Source organism: Coregonus lavaretus (genome assembly GCF_964263955.1).
Source record: "Coregonus lavaretus genome assembly, chromosome: 30".
NCBI lineage: Eukaryota > Metazoa > Chordata > Actinopteri > Salmoniformes > Salmonidae > Coregonus > Coregonus lavaretus.
This window is the reverse complement of record NC_140017.1, coordinates 16,963,532-16,980,588: the sequence shown is the minus strand read 5'-3', so window position 1 is coordinate 16,980,588 and position 17,057 is coordinate 16,963,532. Positions and strand designations below refer to the sequence as shown.

Genomic DNA, 17,057 nt, shown 5'->3' with positions numbered 1-17,057 from the left:
GTGCCAAAATTTAAGGTGGAGGTTTCGAGGTGAAACGTGTCTATCGACAGAGGAGAGAAAGGTCATGATTAAACCCTACAGTCAGATGACCTTCATCCAAACAGATAAACCAATCTACAACCCGGGACAATTAGGTGACAGCATGTTTCTATGATGGTTTGCTCTGTCATCACATGTTGCTCCCAATACTCACTTGAAACAGGACAGTAAGGAGCAGATAAAGAAAAAATCCACTGCGGGTTCACTCAGGATATGTACACTGGAGTTTGAACCAACATACCCCATGTTACAAGCTGTTCCTCTCCTGGACATTATCATTGGATATCGATAGTGTAAACATTTTCAGCAAACTCGCAGTGCAGTTTTCCTTTATCTGAATTGGGGCCTTAGTACCAACGGTGTCAAATATTATCCACAGTAGCTGTCAAAAGTTTGTCTTGCAAAATTCTGGTAACTTTCCCGAAAATCCCTGGTTTTCCAGAAATCCCAGTTGAAAGTGTCCTGGAATCTGGAAATCCTTTAATGGGATTTCTGAAAAATCAATGAAAGTTAGCAAAGTTATGCTTCTAAAACTCTCATTGAGTGCCTGTCTTTGTCTTTTCATTGTCTTTTTACAGTACAGTTTAGAGTGATCACCTTGGATACCAGTTTTAGCCCTGTCAATCAGCTGGTGAGTGTTGAAAATGTGAAACATTGAATATTGAAAACAGTGACCTATTTGGTCTTCCTTCAGAACAGTATCCCCACTATTTCAAACAAAAAGACAGATACAGAAGAATCTCAAGGATCCCAACATCACAATACTGTGCGATAGACATGGCAATCAGCTATTATGTAACACTATATACAGTTTTGTCCAACAAAATGATTACAGTGTCCGCCTTATGGTTAAAGTGTCCACCCTGAGAATGGAAGGATGGGGATTCAATCCCCAGTCGAGCCATACAAAAGACTCTAAAAATGGGACCCGAAGCCTCTCTGCTTGGCACTCAGCATTAAGGAGATGGATTGGGGTTAATGCAGAGTGATAGACTAGCGTCCTGTCCAGGCTGCCTCAAGCTACAGAAACAGGAGATAGGCTCCTGTCCTATGGACAAGGACAAGGCTTATTATGTACATACTGTAAATGCTTATTTTAATTTTAAACGAGCCACCACATGTCATACACATCGCATTAGTACTTCATGAACAATAAGGCTTTGGAAATGGGCAATGTTTTGAACAACTATTTGGCAAAATCCAAATCTTTAGCCAATGTTATCTGTTTGATAAGGCTACACAAACAGTTGAGACACATAGCACTCAATGCAAACATACTGTTCTCTAAGTAAACCTGTGTGGGCTGATTTGAAGGTCCTCAAACATTCACCACAGGACATGAGGTTTTCCATTCATATAGGTCAGATTGGAACGTATGAGAATGTTTTTCCTGAGATTGAATTAATCTACTGAATTGACATTAGAGCTCCAGTGCAAATACTACTTGTGATGTTGAGTTGAAGAGACAAATCCAAGCACCTGCCTAGTTCCTATAGTTGTAGACAGTTTTGCTCCTTTGGTCATTTTGGGGGAATTTGAGAGTTATTCATAAAACATTAACCAATCTTTTGTCTTGCCCTTCACAGTACAACATTGTGGAACTTGAGGTAAGAGCCTTATTCGTCTGTCAATTTATGATGACTGTCACTAAATACTACGACATAAGACAATGACTCCACCAGCTAGGTACTGGAGGTCATCATTCATTTCCACATGGCAGTTACTAGAAGACTCCCTATAAGCTTTATGTGATAACATCTGGGCCACCTTCAACAAGCAAACTTCGGAACGTTGCAGATAGAATGTAATGAATAGAACTGACGTGACTCCTTATTCTACATGTTAGACAGGCATGTTTGGCCTACATAACATATTTGTATCTGAACGTTTCACAATGTAGTGCCCTGCTCAACGTGCCTCTTGTTCTATGAACCCACAGGATGTTCATCACAACAGGATTGGACAGTGGGTCAATACTACATCTAGTGGCAACATTATGTAGCTTTCTCACCCCCTCAACTCTGAAGCACCTGTAGGATCCTATACCATTGTAGTTTGGATTGGTGAAAAAAAGATATACCATCACTTCAAGGTAAAAGAAATATGTCAGGTTGAGCTTCTTTCTTTTACCTTTCATGCTACATAATATTATGGCTCTGGCAGTTGATCAATGCATCACAATCCTGGAACATTCATGAGTTAACTGTTCTTTTATATCTAGTTTTGCCAAAGTTTAAGATCTAAATGAACCTCACCAATGAGATCAGCATAGTTCAAGAGGAGTATAAAGTAGTGTGTGCAATGTGAGTCAACACTATTGACGTTTTGCAATGCACTGTAGTTACAAGACAATGTGTAACTCCACTAAATGTCACTCTCCAATTATGCTAATGCTGACCTGGATTCAAATACTATTTTCAATATTTCAATAACTTTCACATACATTTCAAAGTAAGTATCTGGATATTTTTTCTTAAAAAATACAAGTAGATTAATATTGGAATGTATTTGGAAATATACAGTAGTTGGAAAGTATTAGCATGTATTTGAAAATATTTAAATATAATTATTTGTATTTTCAAATACAAATATTTTAATAATTTGTGCATTTGCACCCAGGTCTGTTTGGTCCTAGGGATATTTGAAATAATATATTTAGAAACAAGTATTTTAATATAGTTTCAAATAGTAGGCTATCTATAGGAAATTATTTAAAATACTTTCAAATACTTCAAATAGAAGTAGTTTATTTGCCCATATTATTTATATTTATATTTATTTATAAATAACCAAATACACAGAAAATTAGGATTTAAAAACAAATACTTAAATATGCATTTATTTGATCCCAGGTCTGCGCTAATGACAAATACTAATTGAAGACCTACAATGCTACTGCTCAATGTCATAAACTGCTCCTATGAGTCCCTGAAACGTTTGGGACACATTTGGCATTTACATGAACAGCTGGGCCTGTATTCATAAAGCATCTCAGAGAAGGATTGCTGACCTACACTCTTAGATAAAAGGGTTCCAAAAGAGTTATTCAGCTGTCCCCATAGGAGAACCCTTTTTGGTTCCAGGTAGAACCCTTTTGTGTTCAATGTAGAACTCTCTGTGGAAAGGGTTTTTATATAGAACCCAAAAGTGTTCTACCTTGAACCTTCTTGATAGCACCTTTTTTTCTGAGAATGTAGCATCAGGTCTCCCCCTGTCAATGTGACCTTGTTCATTATAATCCAACAGTTTAAACTGATCCTTGATCAGCACTCATACACCGAGAGTCTTTATGAATACTGGTCCAGATTCAATGTTGAAAACACTTTACTTAAAGCCTGCAGTTATAATGCATTATAAGCATGCATGTATGAGCCTTTCTAATATCTCTTATGAGGCTTATAATATACTGTCTCTCTAAGTAGGACATTTATGTTTTTTATGTGTTTTATTATTAAATCAAATCAGATACACGTATGGACAGCCTGTACCTGGCAAAGCAAAGGTAGAGTTGTGCCAACCCTTATGACACAATGTATTGATACCAATAACAATTGATGAGGAAAACCCACAAGGAGTTCCTGATTATACACCCCAATGCCACAAAGAGTCAATAGAGGTCTGTATGCTTTCCTGAAGAAACTATCAACAGTATAATTGTTTTCACATCACATTACATTTTAATGTGATGTGGTTAAATTGATTTAAATCAGTTCTTAATGTGTGGGCTTTTGCTTGCTTTTCCCAGATTGATCAAACTGGCTGTGCTTCTCATGTCTTCAACATGTCAATTTTCACAAAGAATGCTGGCCAGAAAATGCTCATAGACAGGCTTAGTTTAAACACAACAGTAGAGGAGGAGGGGACAGGCAAGTCATTCATCACAAGAATTTGGAGTTGGGAAAAGTCATGACAACATTTAATGTTTTCTGTTTTTAATAATGTTTTAAAATCTTATGTAAGCTGCACTGCAATTCAGCTTCTGCATTGTGAACTGCCATTGTGCATCATGGTGGCACGTGTGGTTGTGAAATAAACCATGCTATTATCATTTGTTTTTCTTTGATAGGTATTACATAGTCAAAGAATAAACATATAGGGCTCTCCTATCTGATTGGAAAACTCACATTTGTCGACACACCCAAAATCTATGAACATGGATCAATTATGGAGGGCAAGGTAAGTCCAAATCCAGTGTTATTGTTTCTTGAACTTTGTTGAATTGTGGATGCCATTTGCTCTTTGACATTCCTGTTTACCTAACTACCAATGGTAGGTAACAGTGACACATGTAGCATCACTTCATAGAACTTTCCCCCCTTTTTCATCAGATAAACGTTGTTCACTACAACAACACACCTATCTCTGACATGTTAGTCTACCTGTTGGAGAAGAAAGGCTGGTCCTCACATCGTCTCCAGAACCTAACCACGGACAGTCATGGTATTGCCAGTTTCTCTCTCAACACAACCAGTATGCCCAAAGAGAATATTAACCTCATAGTAAGTATGATTCCTTCTAGGTTTTGAAAGACTTTGAGACTCTGAAGACTCTTCATGCGCTATCCCAAATCACCCCCTTGACCCTACACCCTAGGGCCTACCACGTTCTTGTGGAGATCTGAGAAGATTCCATTGGTATAATAAGCAATATGGTGAACTTCCACTTAGCCTATCAGAGGGCAAGGCGGAGCTCTAAGGGTTGATTTGGGATTGAGCCTTCAGTTATACTCTCTCTTCCCTCTTTTGCTTTCCAGGTAAGCAACACACCACAAGTGGAGAACACTAGATACAGGGTCCCCTATTTCAACAGAGGGCAACACATACTCTCACTGATCCAGCCCACTGCCCCTCACAGTAAAACCTCTAGCTCTCTGGCTATTCAGAAGATGGAGAAACCACTGGCATGTGGGGAGGAAGTGTCAATCACCATCCAGTACGCCATCGTAGGGGAGACCGTCCCAAAGGGCTCTGTGGATGTCATCTACCTGGTGAGTAGAACCAGGAACAAGTTGTGACAACCTGCAAACCCAGGGTGCGTCCGAAAATGGAACCCTATTCTCTAGTGCACTATTTTGACCAGGGTTATTTCAGACCTAGTCCCAGCCTCTCACCTTCAAAGGAAGGATGTCCCTATACAACACCAATACTCCTCATCATCTCCTTCTTGCTGACTTGATGGGATAACTGTTTTTCCCTCCTCCAGGCCTTATCCAGAGGGGCAATAGTTCAGCATGGACACATGAAGGTTACCGTGCAGCAGGGGAGTCCTGGTGAGGAAGTTTTATTAAGTAATTATGAACGTACTGGAAGGTGCTTGATGACAATGACAGTGAGTATGGTTACATGCACACAATAAAGCGATTATTGTGGATAGGCAGATTAATATAATACTTCGATTAAAATGTTTATGTTTTGCAAGAGGGCATATCGCTCGGCTGGTGCTAGCACATGAGCAGATCAAATACACTACTGGAACACCTATTAAGGTGTTTACATGTCTGGATCACCGATTAAATTGTGTACATGTCCTAATCATTTGAAAGATTGTACAGAAAACCAGGGGCCTCATTCATAACCGTTGCGTAAATGTAACTCTAAATATCAGCGTGCGCCATTTTTGAAAAAACTGTACATACACACAAATATTGAGATACATAAACTTGCCGCATGCCATACATACACATGTTTCCCGTTATAAATCAGACCGGTCACAAAACTGTGCAGGCGTCAATGAGCATTATAACTCTGCCTGGAAAACGTCATTATCATTCACCTTTGATTGTGACAATAACGCCCTTATTGGCTGTATACTTTGGAAGTATTGAAATGAAGCCAAGACAGTATCTAAAGGAAATAGCAATGGCGAACTTGATCAAATGTCTTTGGAGGTGTTGCCAGAATCTTTTCTTTTGCAGCCTACCGCAAATGTCACTATCTGACCGTTTCAGAAAGAAAAAAACAATTGCAAATGGTTGTGGACCTGTAAACAGATCATTTGAATGCAATAATGTTTTGCATACATTTTTTCCTGAACATAAATATGCTGCACTGCCCACGAATTCTGAAACATTGTCTAAAATGAAAACTATAGTAGGCCTACTTACAGTGGTAGCCTACACACTGCAATACAAACGATCAACTGCTGTTCACCTGTTAAATTCTACTGTATGTTAAAACCGCGCTCCCTGTCCAATGCCTAGAGTAAAAACTCTGTATAATATAATAGCCTATTTAATAGGCCCAATTAAATGAGAGATGCGCATGGTAATTTGTTTTATGACTACTTCGGGAATATGAACTCATCATGGCCAGAAAAGGTGAGGAATTTATTCTTGTCACGGATTCTGCCGAGGCTGCTCCTCCTCCTTGTTCGGGCAGGCTTCGGCGTTCGTCGTCCCCGGAGTACTAGCTGCCACCGTTGAATGTTTCTATGTTTGATTGCTTTTGTCTGTCTGTTGCACCTGTGTCCGTTTGTGTCTAATTGTGTGTCCTATAAGTTGCCTGTTTGGTGTTGGTTAGTTTGTGTGTTGTTATTCGCCTGTCCGTTAGTGCTGCGTGTTTTTCTCTGTTTATTGTTTTATTGGTTTACGCACAGTTTGCGTAATCGCTTGCCTCTGTTTATTGTTGAGGCCGTTCATTGTATTGTGCTTTGGTTTGCACTAGTACACTTTGTTGGACTAAGCTTCGGTGTCCTGCGCCTGACTCCCACACCACATTAACCTCAGCCATTGACAATTCTGCATTATATCATTTATGTATTATGTTTACAAATGAAATATTGTCTACTCGAGAAATTCGACAATACAGTATTCAGACGCCTACAAAAGTCAATGAAAAAGGTGAATCGTCTGCGATCAGTTTTTCGGATCGCATAGAGCAGGGTTCTTCAATTCCGGTCCTGGAGGGCCGAAACACTTCTGTTTTTTATTTCTACCTGGTAGTTAATTGCACTCACCTGGTGTCCCAGGTCTGAATTAGCCCCTGATTAGAAGGAGAGGATGAAAAACAGAGGTGTTTCGGCCCTCCAGGACCGGAATTGAAGAACCCTGGCATAGAGCAAAATAATTGAAAAAGCTTATCTATTTATTGTGAAGTGGGCCCAATGAACTGCGCTTCGGATCACATAGAGAAATATACTTGAAATAGCGTATCTATTTATTGTGAAGTGGGTCCAATGAAATGAGAGATGGGACGAATGGTAGCCTATCCTAACTTGTTGTAGGCCTATAGGCTATTTCGCAAGTAGCCTATGAAACCAGCACAGTCAGAAAAGGTGAGGATTTATTCTGCAATGATTATGGTAATGAAATGAATAATTAGAAATAGGTATCTATTTCATATTATTTTAGAATGCAAAGATAAAATAAATCGATTTTCGCTCACTAAGGGAAAATGATTATATTATTATTATTATATTTAGCTACCTGTTTTTTGTTATGAATAAGAGTGTCATATATTCCTGCACAAGGCTACTTTTGCCATCTTGCAATGCAATACTTCAACCATGCATGGTCTGAAGTTTGCAGGAGGATAAGCACATTCTCACTTCAAGTTCAGTTTGTATAAATACCAACTTTTGAGTGAAAACTGGCGCATGTTATGAATGTTTAGGGGCATATTTTGTGCATACCCAACGTTTACATGCCCCTGGTGTTTTAATCGGCGTATGCTTTCTTAGATTTTGACTTTACATCGATTAAGATAGAGTAAGGTGACTATTGCATCATCTGTTTACTGCCATAATCAGTTTACTATCTAATTATTACTGTGCATGTAAACGTACTCAGTGTGACATGCTCTTGCGTTGCAGTAACTGAGGGTGAAGTCACCTTGAAGTTGGCAGTGGTTCCAGAGATGGCGCCAGTGATACAGGTCCTGGTGTACAGTATGCTTCCCAGCGAGACTGTAATCACCCACAGCATGAACTTCCCCACTGAGAAATGCTTCAGGCACAAGGTGTGTGTATATGTATGTGAAAAATATGGGTTGTTTATGAATTCGAAGGACCAATAAAAAACGTAGGTGCTGGATTTTAGGCCGGTAGAAACCACCACAGGGTGTCCTTTCAGAACACAAGGAAGCCGTAGTTCCAGTTCATAATAATAATAATTATATGCCATTTAGCAGACGCTTTTACCCAAAGCGACTTACAGTCATGTGCGCATACATTTTTACGTATGGGAGGTCCCGGGGATCGAACCCACTACCCTGGCATTACAAGCACCATGCTCTACCAATTGAGCTACAGAGGACCACATGAAGATCCACACACACACATACAACACCACTCTCTCTGATACTAATTGTGGTTCTGTAAAGAAAAGAGGAGAACTCAGGCTATAGCACAGTATGGGAAAAATATGCCTCTTTGCATGTCAACAAACTAAATAGGATATGTGGACTCAAACACATGCTAGATGCACAACGAAACAATAGAGCAATGTAGAAATATCTACACATAATAAGCATGAGCGATCTACAACCGAAAATAGCCTAGCATCACAGACAAATGCTAACAAATGCTAACCACTAACTAGCATGCTAAATAGTAATGCATTCCGGATGACAATGCTGTAGGGATCTAGATGTGATGCCTAGCTTAGAAAGAATGCATGAATGATTAAACATAATAGGTTTGTACTGTACTGATATAAATTGTTTCACATAACAAGCTGTGATTCATGTGAGGAGCTGTTAGGGAGTAGGGGGAGATAAGATCTTGTGTCTCAAATGTCTCACATACACAAACACTGCCTCTTTGTGATCTGTGAACCGTCCAAGGACGTAGGTACAAGGAGTACAGGGGAACAGTGTCTATGGGTGCTGACTCGAGACAGGGTGCGATGATAACAACTTATGCCTGGCAACAGTGTGCAACGGTAAAGCGCCAAGGGGCTGGGACCAGCCTGTGCACCAGCGATTGGCTGAGTAAGTCTAAACCACGCTCAGTCTCTACTCTGATTGGCCAGCAGGGAGCGGGAACTATCTCTGTCAGAGTATTTGAAGAAGAACTTATAACAATGGATCAGTTCTCTGAGTGCCCTGCGTGGTATTTCAGTGGATCCGTATATACGAACATCATATTCACCATTGAAGTGGATTGCATTAATTAAAATACTAGTCTATTTTAGAAGACGTGTATTGACCTTTTTTGTTCCTATACCAGATTTGAATTGACGCAACTTAACAATGCTAATGCTAATGCTAACACTAGTGGGAGTACGCGAGCTAGCAAGTTTAACACAAATGCTAGATATTTACAACAGACTCTATTTAGCTCCAAACAACAAGACATCAGGATTTTGGCACTTACATTTAGCTGCACGCACAATAAAACATCAGAAAGAAAAGCAATATTTTCTAAGGAGGTAGAATATGGAGGAGTGAAAAACCAGTGGGTCATCAGAATGGAAACTACAGACTGCCTGAGGCCCTGCCAGGTCAGGTATTATGCTAAGTCCCTTGAAAAAAGGCTGCTGATTGGCTAATACAATTATGATGATTGACATTACCTAATTTCAATAAGAAAACCAAAAGTTGGGGTCTTGGAAAGGAGATGAGCTGTCCGTTTTCACAGCTGATCCCAAATGTATTGTACCTATTTGCTTCAACTGACAAGCCTGCTAAGGGTCAGTAGCTTCTTGAGGAAGGGCGGGCAGCTGGATGAGTCGAGCAACAGGCCTGACGTAGGTTCTGTCCTTGACTTCGATCTCTGCTTTCCTCACTTTCCCGTCTGACTTGACAGTTCCAATTTGCCACAGTCCCCTAGGAAACTGATCATCCACGATCATCACAACAGTCCCAACTATAAGGTCTTCCTTATCCTTGTGCCACTTATGGCAGCATTGAAGTGCAGGGAAGTAGTTACATGTGAAACAGTGCCAGAAATTGTCGGCTAGAACCTGGCTGTGTCTACATCTTTTCGACGGAGCAGTTCAGACTCTGGGTAGACCACCTGTGGTAGTGACGAGTCTGGCCGCCCCATGAGAAGAGAGTTAGAAGCGATTGGATCCGGATCCGCGATGTCCGACGAAACATATACCAAGGGATTGGAGTCTGGTGTTCAACCTTCCCAAGTTCTCTCATGTCACCCCGCTCCTCCGCACACTCCACTGGCTTCCAGTTGAGGCTCGCATCTACTACAAGACCATGGTGCTTGCCTACGGAGCTGTGAGGGGAACGGCACCTCCTTACCTTCAGGCTCTGATCAGACCCTACACCCAAACGAGGGCACTACGTTCATCCACCTCTGGCCTGCTAGCCCCCTACCTCTACGGAAGCACAGTTCCCGCTCAGCCCAGTCAAAGCTATTCGCTGCTCTGGCACACCAATGGTGGAACAAGCTCCCCCACAACGCCAGGACAGCGGAGTCACTGACCACCTTCCGGAGACACTTGAAACCCTACCTCTTTAAGGAATACCTGGAATAGTATCAAAGTAATCCTTCTACCCCACCCCCCTCCCCGACCCCCCCATAAAAAAAAAAGTGGTTGTCCCACTGGCTATCATAAGTTGAATGCACCAATTTGTAAGTCGCTCTGGATAAGAGCGTCTGCTAAATGATGTAAATGTAAATGTAAGATTCCTTCTACTTCAATTAGGACAGTCCTCAGCACCTCTTCGGAGATGGTCTGCGCGCCAAGGGTGGTTTGCAGGATAGTCTTGATGGATCTGATCTCCCTCTCCCAGCATCCTCCAAAGTGTGGTGCACTTGGTACGTTGAAGGCGAAGCGAATCTTCTGACTGTTTAACTGTTCCTGGAGCTATGGGTGGAGAGTCATGAAGGTCTCCTGTAGCTCCCGCTCCCCTCCCTTGAAATGTGTTCCTCGATCAGACAGGATCTGAAAGGGCTTTTCTCTTCGAGCGATGAAGCCTCTCAAAGCCTTTAGGAACGAATCGGAATCCACGTTCGTCAGTAGATCCACGTGTACAGCCTGGGTGGTCATGCGCTTAAAGATGATGCCCCATCTCTTTTCATTTCTTCGGGCCAATCTTGATGAAATACGGTCCAAAGCAGTCCACACCTGTATAATAGAATGTGGGCTTGTGGAGCCGCAGTCGGGCTGGAGGCAGGTCAGCCATCCTAGGCACATCTGGCTGGCCTTGCCAATTCCTGCATTCGGCGCAACCAAGCTGAAAACGGCGAATAGCTGCCCTCCCTCTCAGAATCCAGAACCTTCAACGTAACTCAGCACACTGGCTGGCAAGGACCCAGGATGACTGGGCCTGCCACAGGAATGGAGGACCTTGACTCCAACGGTTGTGTTCTATAAGCTGAGACAGCGTCTTGCCATGTGTGATATCGTCGATTTCTCTCCGTGTCCATGTAAAGCCAGGCCTGGGGGTCCGTGAGCTCCTGTATTTCTGTGACTCTTGTGCCTACAAATACTTTGCACCTGCAGGAGTCTGACTGGAGCCAGGTTAAGACTGTTGTAGAATCCGACCAGACATGACCTCGTGGATTTCCTCAGTGAGTTATTTTCTGATGACCACGGCCAGCTGGGCACCGGTGAGTGCTGCGCAGAGCTCGAGTCTTGGCATTGACTGTTGTCGTTTCGGGGCCACTCTTGATCTTGCTGCAAGGAATGCCACTTGGATCCGTCCCTTGGTGTCTTCAGTATGGAGGTACGCAACGGCACCGTACGCACGTTCTGAGGCATCACTGAAGACGTGAACACTTCTTACATTTTACATTTTAGTCATTTAGCAGACGCTCTTATCCAGAGCAACTTGGAGTTAGTGAGTGCATACATTATTATTTTATATATATTTTTTCATTCTTGTGCTGGTTGGGAGATCCATGTCGGTGCTGACGTAACACCTTGGTAGTGTGACCTGAGAGCTGTGGAAGTTCGTTCTCCCAAATAAGCCACGCTTGGAGAAGATCTTCAGGTAGGTCTGGGGCATCCCACCCTCTTTTCTTATCCCAGAGCCTCTGGACCACAACCTTGGCCGTGTGGTGTATGGAACGATGAAGCCAAGTGGATCGTACTGGCTGGCAAGGATCCGATATATGTTGCGCATGGTGGGTTCAACTTTCTCCATGTGACCGTGCTTATAGCCAAGAGTGTCAGACAGACATTGCCATCGTAATCCAAGGGTGCGCTCTTGGCAAGAAGGTGCTTCAACTTGTCCACCAGTTTCTTGGCTTCATCTGCAGAGGGGAGACTTTGTAGACAGTTGTCTACATAGAAACAGCATTATACAGAGAAGTGCACATCTTCTTTGGGCTCACTGTGGTTAAACGCAAGCTTCCGAAGGGCAACCGTGGTGCAGCAGGGGCTACATGTCGTCCCAAAGGGAAGAACCTGCCACTCATAGACCTCAGGGTAATCATCATGGTTTAGCTTCCAAGGGACGAAGTTTCTTCTTCCACGAAAGGGGAGTGGCGTACCTTTGAACCCTGTCCATTTCGACCCTGACTGTCTTCTCCTCCAGTAGATGCATGGATTCTACATCTTGTTTGGACCATGTGACGAGCTTCTCACTCCTGTATGGTAGCGTATCCAACTGCCAGAGCATCTCTACATGGCTGAAGAGCTCTGCAGATGGAGAGACGAGGGATGTATGAAGGAACTTTTAAGGGTCCATCTGAGCTAAGTTTTGATGGCGGCAGGTCCGCCAGGGGGACCCAAACGCACTGGCTCTTACGGGGTGATTAGATGGGGAATGTCTGATCCGATGAGCAGTAGCGGCTGTGCCTGATCCAGCGGTTGAAGGGAAAGGACTTTGAGGTGCCGATACCTTTCCTGAAGGGCTTTGACAGGGTAGGTATGCGGTGCAAGGCACAACTATTCAGCTGTGAAGGCTCTGTGGATGTCAAAGGATTGGTTGAGTAACAGGGGCCACAGAGAATGACAAAGAAGCTCCATGGATGACTCAAATATCTTGACGCACCGTACGAAGTGCCAAGTCCTCAGGATTGCCTTGGAGGCCTAGCTGCTCTGCTGCTTCGTGTAGAAGTATAGTGCGCTCCGACCCATCGTCCAACAGGGCGTACGTGTCAAGTGACTTGTTGCCGCTCTGCAAGATGACTCAACTCATCTTCAGCAACACCTTACTGCTGCCGGAAGGTCGATCAACGTAGAGGGTCTCTGCAGTGGAGCTCACCAGGCCTCTGTTGGCGCCTTTGTGCTGGTGGTCTTCATAGTGTTCGTGCTAGCGTTCTTTGTAGCAGTCCGACTAGTGTTGACCTCGTGGAGAATCTCAAGATGCTTCTTCTCGCACTTCTTGCACTTAGCCTTGAGAATACACTGAGCTGCTTGGTGTTCGCGTCCACACTTCCCACATCTTTCATTTGTCTTGATCCACGATTCTTTCTGTTCTTTGGAAAGGAGCTGAAAGTCGGTGCATTGATTCATGTAATGCTGCATGGTGTTGCAGAACGACAATACTTATTTGGCTTCTCCCGTGACTTTTCCTCCGGAGATTGGTTCTGTGCAGAGACTTCGGCTTTGTCCTTTCTCTGCTCACCCCCGTGGAGGATGGTGATGGTCTTAGGGAAGGATTTGTCTTCATGTTGATCTCGGCATGAGCTAGGGTGGTCCCTGCTTTGGTCGCTACTGAACTGTGTGCCATCTACTTGTACTCTCACGTCGTACTCAAGCCACTCTGCCAGGTGAAGGAGGGTTGGAATGGGTGTCTTGATGGGGTTCACACATCTCTTGAAGCTGACTCTTAGGTTGTGTGATAACTTAGCTAAGAGGCGAGAGACATGTGATCCACACCTCAGTTCTGTCTGTCCATTACTCCCTAGCTGATCCAACATGCCAACCAAGCACATCCTCAGAGCGAATGTTCGGAATGCCTTGGTGTCACCTTTCTTGATGTTGGGGCCATCCATTAATCCTGCAATGCATTGGAGGGCAAACAGGTGGGGCTGGCCATACAGTTCTGTGAGGGACTCCATGGTGTCACTGTATGTGTACCTGCTGTTGCTGTAGGAGTTGGCAATTAGCAAAGCCTCTTCCAACTTCAGGTGGTCCAACAATATCTGAAACTTGAAGCACTCTGTTGCATCTACAGGCAGCACATTGTCGAGGGCCAACTTCAGTCTTGCAAACTCTCGTGGGTATTCATTGATGAAGTTGGGGATGGTAGGAGTTAGTCCATGGTAGGTGCACTCTCAGCTGGGTGGAGAAGGTGTGCGGTAGCGGACAGGTGAGTGCCAACGACGATCAGGTGAGTAGGCCCGGCGGCGACGGTCAGGCGAGTAGTCGCAGCAGCGATGGTCATGTGAGGGCTGACAACAACGGTCAAGTAAGTAGTCACGGCGCGACGGTCAGGTGAGTAGTCGCAGCGGTGACAGTCAGGTGTGGGCTCACGACGGCAATAAGGTGTAGGCTGACCGCAGCGTTCAGGTGAGTAGTCACGACGGTCAGGTGAGTAGTCGCGGCGGCGACAGTCAGGTGTGAGCTGACGACGGCGATCAGGTGTAGGCTGACCATAACGATTAGGTGAGTAGTCGCGGCGGTGACGGTCAGGTGTGGGCTGACGACGGCGATCAGGTGTAGGCTGACCGCAGTGGTTAGGTGAGGGCTGATGTTGGCGATCAAGTGTAGGCTGACCGCAGCGGTTAGGTGAGGGCTGACGTTGGCGATCATGTGAAGTCAGCCCTCTAGGTGGCGCAGTAGGGCTACGAGTCCTGCAATGAGAAGACGATCGGTCTCGCTGGTGCGATGGCTCACGACGGCGAGGGGTTGACTGAGTAGATGATGAGGATGAGGATGACTGGTCTGAAAAGGAGAGCCCTCTGATCCCAAGGTTTTCAATGAGCTGCTCTATCTTATCCAGCTGCCTTTGTGCCTGCAGTTTATCATCTCTGGTTGTCACCAGCTGTGCCCGCTTAGGCTGACTTTGATGATGACAATCTCTAGTCAAGGTGCGCCTGCTATGGGGGGCCGGTGAGTTGGCAACCGATGAAGGTGAGGCTCCATTCTCACTGTTGCGGGTCAGCCTGGGTAGTGACATGAACTGTTGGGGACCCATTGAAGCTGATTAATTTAGCTCTTCCGATAGCTCCATTATCTCCCTTGTCAACTTCTCAGTTTCCACTCCTATCAGCTTCAGGCATGTTATGACTGTTCTGGAAGAAGAACGGGTTTCTCTCTCATCTTGTACAGGAAGGTAGCTGCTGCTGGTCTTGTTGTGAGAGTAATTAATTCCACTCACAGTGCCCTCTGCTCGTGGTCCCTCGTTGGAGTGGTGTGTTGTTGTGTGTGTGGTGATCGTCTGCCTTGACTCGTAGCATACCTCATAGTCGACCAGACGATGTGGGGGGCGAGTCTGACGGTGGGACGAACCACAACTTGTGGAGGATCTTCTCTGGTGACTGGCATCCTTGGACTCTGTGTCACGCTCTGGCTCCGGGACTTTGTGTGTTGAGCCAGGGTGTGTTCGTTTCGTGGTGTTCGTGTTTGGTTGTGTATTGACCGTCGACTGTCACGTCGTTGTTTTGATCGGGTGATCATTCAAATAAATAATATGTTCACATTCAACGCTGCGCCTTGGTCCTCCTCCTCTATGTATGACGATCGTGACAGAAAAACCCACCAAGATGGGACCAAGCAGCGTGTCCAGGAGCCATCGCCAGGGAGATCCCTCACAGATCTCCTTCGCCTCCTGGACTGGGTCAAGCCGAGGGAGGAAGACAAGGGCTTGACGTTATGGCAGAAGGGCGAGAAGCTGGCGAGGGATATGGAGAAGTGGTCCACGGGTAGGAGAGACGCCCCGAAAATTTTTAGGGGGGGGCTCACGACGGCGGACCAGCAGGAGGCCGCGATAGAGCGGTCCAGTGGGTTGCCGGAGAAGGCCGCCGGGTTACGGGGGCCACTGGTAGAAGAGGGGATGGAAGGTGTGGAGGCACGGCGAGAGGTACTGGCGTGTGTTGCCAGTCCGGTCCGGCCCGTTCCAGAGCCCGGTGTAGAACCAGTGGTGTGTGTCCCCAGTACGGTCCGGTCTATTCCTGCTCCCCGCATCGAACCTGCGGTGCGCGTCGCCAGCCCAGTCCGGCCCATTCCTGCTCCCCGCATCAAGTCTGTGGTGCGTCTCGTCAGCCCGGCTCTGCCCGTTCCTGCTCCCCGCACCAGGTCGGGGGTACGCATCGCCAGCCCGGTCCGGCCCATTCCTGCTCCCCGCGTCAAGTCTGTGGTGCGTCTCGTCAGCCCGGCTCTGCCCGTTCCTGCTCTCCGCGCCAAGTCTGTGGTGCGCGTCGCCAGCCCTGTCCGGCCCGTTTCTGCTCTCCGCACCAAGTCTGTGGTGCGCGTCGCCAGCCCAGTCCGGCCCATCCAAGCTCCCCGCACCAGGTCAGTGGTGCGCGTCGTCAGCCCGGTCCGGCTCAGTCCTGCTCCCCGCACCAGGTCAGTGGTGCGCGTCGTCAGCCTGGTCCAGCCCGTTCCTGCTACTCGCACCAAACCAGGGATGCGAGTCGTCAGCCTGGTCCAGCTCGTTCCTCCTACACGCACCAAGCCAGGGGCGCGTGTCGTCAGTCCGGCTCCGACCAGCGGGGCTAGACAGGACCAGTGGTACTTTGGGGGGTTGAAGAGGAGGTGGGGATCAGGGCCGGAGCCAGAACCACCGCCGAGGAGGTATGCCCACCCAGCCCTCCCTTGTTTAGCCTTATTGAGGCGCGGTCGCAGTCCGCGCCTTTAGGGGGGGTACTGTCACGCTCTGGCTCCGGGACTTTGTGTGTTGAGCCAGGGTGTGTTCGTTTCGTGGTGTTCGTGTTTGGTTGTGTATTGACCGTCGACTGTCACGTCGTTGTTTTGATCGGGTGATCATTCAAATAAATAATATGTTCACATTCAACGCTGCGCCTTGGTCCTCCTCCTCTATGTATGACGATCGTGACACTCTGGCAGTTACTGCATCCTGCTCATAAGGACCATGAAAAATATGGGTTGTTTATGAATTCGAAGGACCAATAAAAAGGGATAAAAAACCTAGGTGCTGGATTTTAGGCCAGTAGCAACCACCACAGGGTGTCCGTTCAGAACACGAGGATGCAGTAGTTCCAGTTCA

At 45.7% G+C, this 17,057-nt stretch overlaps 1 long non-coding RNA gene and 1 pseudogene across 3 annotated transcripts in view; both read left to right on the top strand.

The window, feature by feature from the left end:
* Positions 1–613: 613 nt before the first annotated feature.
* On the top strand, positions 614–4,213 carry LOC311105475. 2 transcript variants are annotated; one of them, XR_014610264.1, is made up of 6 exons: positions 614–670; positions 1,626–1,646; positions 1,979–2,131; positions 3,505–3,655; positions 3,785–3,905; positions 4,106–4,213. It is a non-coding gene; the product is annotated as an uncharacterized lncRNA (long non-coding RNA). The 2 variants fall into 2 exon arrangements; XR_014610265.1 differs by lacking the exon at positions 614–670 and adding an exon at positions 1,308–1,399.
* Positions 4,214–4,368: 155 nt separating this feature from the next.
* Positions 4,369–17,057, top strand: part of LOC311105472 (alpha-2-macroglobulin-like) — a 41,374-nt pseudogene continuing 28,685 nt past the window's right edge. The window contains exons 1-4 of the transcript in view: positions 4,369–4,538; positions 4,793–5,026; positions 5,242–5,308; positions 7,849–7,994. The product of the transcript in view is annotated as an alpha-2-macroglobulin-like (transcript). The remainder of the gene's footprint in view (positions 4,539–4,792; positions 5,027–5,241; positions 5,309–7,848; positions 7,995–17,057) is intronic.